The sequence below is a fragment of the Homarus americanus genome, unplaced genomic scaffold, assembly GCF_018991925.1.
Source record: "Homarus americanus isolate GMGI-L3 unplaced genomic scaffold, GMGI_Hamer_2.0 scaffold1024, whole genome shotgun sequence".
In the NCBI taxonomy this organism is placed as follows: Eukaryota; Metazoa; Arthropoda; class Malacostraca; order Decapoda; family Nephropidae; genus Homarus; species Homarus americanus.
In genome coordinates, this window is record NW_024715228.1 from 9,588,444 (window position 1) to 9,592,325 (window position 3,882).

A 3,882-nucleotide genomic window follows, 5' to 3' on the forward strand; every position below is an offset into this window, starting at 1 on the left:
TAGTTACAAAAGGGAGGGAGGGGAGGGAGAAAGAAGGAGAAGGAGGGAGGGGAAGGGAGGGAAGGGAGGGAGGGAAGGGAGAAGAAGGGAGGGGGAAGGAGGAGAAGGAGGAGGGAGGAAGAAGGAGGAGGGGGAGGGTGGGAGAAGAAGAAGGAGGGGAGAGAAAGGAGGGAAGGAAAGGGAGGGAGAGGGAAGGAGAAGAAAGGGAGGAGGGAGGGGGAAGGGAGGAGAAAGAAAGGGAGGAGGGAAGGAAGGAAAGGAGAGAAGGGAGAAGAAGGAGGAAGGAAGGAGGGAGGGGGGAGAAGAAGGGAGGGAGGGGGGAGAAAGGAAGGGAGGGGGAGGGGAAGGAGGGAGAAGGGGAAGGGAAAGGAGGGTTGGGAGGGAAGGGAGGAGAAGAAGGGAAAGGGAGGGAGGTGGGGAAAGGAGGAAGGGGAAGGGAGTGGAGGGAGGATGTTAGAGCACAATCTATCTTCATGAATCTACTCCCTCAGGACGCCATGTGTCATGTGTCCTCCAAGTGTATTGTCTTTATACGATGACACATACAGTACATAGATCCCGAGCACACTCCTCCCTCCCCACACTCCTCCTCTCCCAACCTCCTCCCTCCCCCCACCTCCCCTCCCTCCCCACCTCCTCCCCCACCTCCTCCCTCCCCAACTCCCTCCCTCCCCCCACCTCCTCCCTCCCCCAACCTCCTCCCTCCCCAACACTCCCTCCCTCCCCCACACACTCCTCCCTCCCCAACACTCCTCCCTCCCCCACCTCCTCCCTCTCCCAACCTCCTCCTCCCCCACACCTCCTCCCTCCCCCCACACTCCTCCCTCCCCCACACTCCTCCCTCCCCAACCTCCTCCCTCCCCCACCTCCTCCCCAACCTCCTCCCTCCCCCCACCTCCTCCCTCCCCCAACACTCCTCCCTCCCCACCTCCTCCCCCCACCTCCTCCCCCCCCCACACCTCCTCCCTCTCCACACTCCTCCACCCCCCCACACTCCTCCCTCCCCCACACACACTCCTCCCTCCCCACCTCCTCCCTCCCACAACCTCCTCCTCCCCCCACCTCCTCCCTCCCCCCCACCTCCTCCCTCCCCAACACTCCCACCTCCCACATCTTCTTCCATCGTGTTAATCTTCCATCTTCAGCCACCAGCCACACCTACATCCAATCATTGTTAACATCTGTCATCGTCACTACTCAGGTTGTTTCTCTTAGTTAATAAACCCACAACAAACTGGGAATTAAACAAAAAATATGATAAAGAACTATAATTGGTTCATTTATCATATGAACATTAGTAAGGTGAATAAATTAAGTTTTCAGGGACAAAACTTCATCTTGAAATAGTAATAAGTGAGAATTTATTGGTAGGTCATGTTCTTGTTTACATGGGATCAGTACACATCTCTGTCTCTCTGTCTTCCTTGTAAATCCACCTGCCAGCACCACCTGCCAGCACCATCTGCCAACACCATCTGCCAACACCACCTGTCAAACTCTTGGTAAATTACTGAGATAGGAGAGGCCTTGTTGTTATCGTGGGCAATAGAGCTCTCAGTGGTGTGGCTGACCCCCTCTCTCCCTTCTCGACCCATCCTCCAAGTTTGGCTTCAATGTTTACAGTAGAAACTTAGGTATAATGCGAACTCTTTTTATTTACACGATTGATAGGTAGACGAACGGACACCATCAACGCAACAGTAGAAAATAATTGTGTTTTCCTTATTTATTGACGAATTTTCATCTCTTATTTTCATATGAACTTATTGATATCACTTATTTACTTGATTATGATATTACCATATATGTAGTTTATGATTTGTTATATTATATTTTGTCATCTAGCGTCCCGATATTGTTAACAACCTGCTATCATCACCCAGTTTCCTCCTCCTCCTCGTTACATTAGCGGGCTTACTATTTCTTCACTTCATCTCTCTCCTGTTGTCGGCATTTTACAGTGTTGACCTACCACACGTGCGGCCTTCACGGGACGCCTCGCTCCACCAGTGTATTAGATAACACCTGCCTCATGTGTGTGGCCACGTGGTTGTGTAAGTAAGAGAGAAGGAACGTCACTCTGGGCTCGTCTGCCTCTGCCTTCGTCTGCGTCCTCCCCCTTCGTATGAGTCCTCCTCATCCTGCTCCTCCTCCTCGTCCTCCTTCTCCTCCACCTCCCCTTCCTCCTGCTTCTTCCTCGCCACGTCATGAGTAGATGATTCAGTGATACTAACCCAGTAGAAGACGTGTGCCCAAACAGTTGTGTACGATTGAACGATTTGCCAGTCAGTAAAGAATTCGCCAATCAGTTGTGTACCGAGTAATCGATTGGTTATTCAGTAGCTAATCCTCATCTGCGGTTCAAGTAGAGGAGTGGCCAATCAGTTATGTCCAAGTAAACGATTGGTTGGTCTGTTGTATCCAAGTTTGATGGTAGACGAATCATGTGTTCCCGATGTAAACGTTTAGCCAATCAGCTATTAACCTGTGTGTTCCCTTTAGATACGTAGCCAACTAACTGAATCTGAATAAACTACACCAATCTATTGTATTTAAGTAAACGACTAGCTAATCTATTTTGACTAAACGACTAGCCAATCTATTGTATTTAAGTAAACGACTAGCTAATCTATTTTGACTAAACGACTAGCCAATCTATTGTATTTAAGTAAACGACTAGCTAATCTATTTTGACTAAACGACTACCATGTATTTAAGTAAACGACTAGCTAATCTATTTTGACTAAACGACTAGCTAATCTATTATATTTAAGTAAACGAGTAGCTAATCTATTTTGACTAAACGACTAGCCAATCTATTGTATTTAAGTAAACGACTAGCTAATCTATTTTGACTAAACGAATAGCCAATCTGCTGTATTCAACTAAACGAACTTCACACACACACACACACACACACACACACACACACACACACCTATATACCAGTACACATGGGATTAATCTAACAGGTTCGGGGAAACACAGTGTTTAACAACTGGAGTATTGCCCATCACAGTCTCCCACTGCTGTCAGATGGATACAATTTTTCGGCTCGTATGAAAACACAATCTGTAAGTTTCTACCCCTTTTATATTCTCGTGTGTGTGTGTGTGTTAGGTATTCATTTATACCCCCAGAAGTTAAGGTGATGTTTCTCGTCACCTGTCTTAACCCGCCAAGTTATTTATGCAAAACTTTTTTCTCATTATCATACTCTGTAAAAAAAAAATTCTCAACTATTTACCACTTTCCTACACTTCATGGAACACTTGACTCCTTTCTTTATTATTACACTGTCAGTTTTGTCACTTTTCTTTCCACTTTTCAAGACATATTTTGCTTATCTGGCTCAGTGTTGTCGAGTGATATGTTTTCCTCGTCGTCAAGCTTCGTGACTGCCAGACGTATAAATAACAGCATCTTTGTCTCCTTGATATCCCACAACACACTCTCACCTCCACAACAGCCACACACTCAGTCTCTCACCTCCTTCATTACCTCTAAGACTTACGGTAGGAGTTACCTCAGCATCTACAAGCATGAAACACATTAACCGCTTCTCGTCAGATGTAAGAGGTTGTTAGCTCCCTCTTACTCCAAAACCTCAACACGTGCGTCTCTCTGTCTCTCCTCTGACCTCAGTAAGACCACCTCTCTAGCATCTCACCGACTGTCTCCTCCTCAACAGATATGGAGTCGTAGTTTCTTTCACTTGGGCATCTACAACCTCCTCCTTCTCTCTCTCTCACTCATTACATCAAGGTAAGAATGGCTCTCTCGCCCAGCACCTCACACCTTTCATTCTTTGTTTCCGTCTCTCTCTAGACCACAAAGGGCCTTTCTCTTCCAGCGCCTCATCATCTCTCCTTCTCTTGCCAG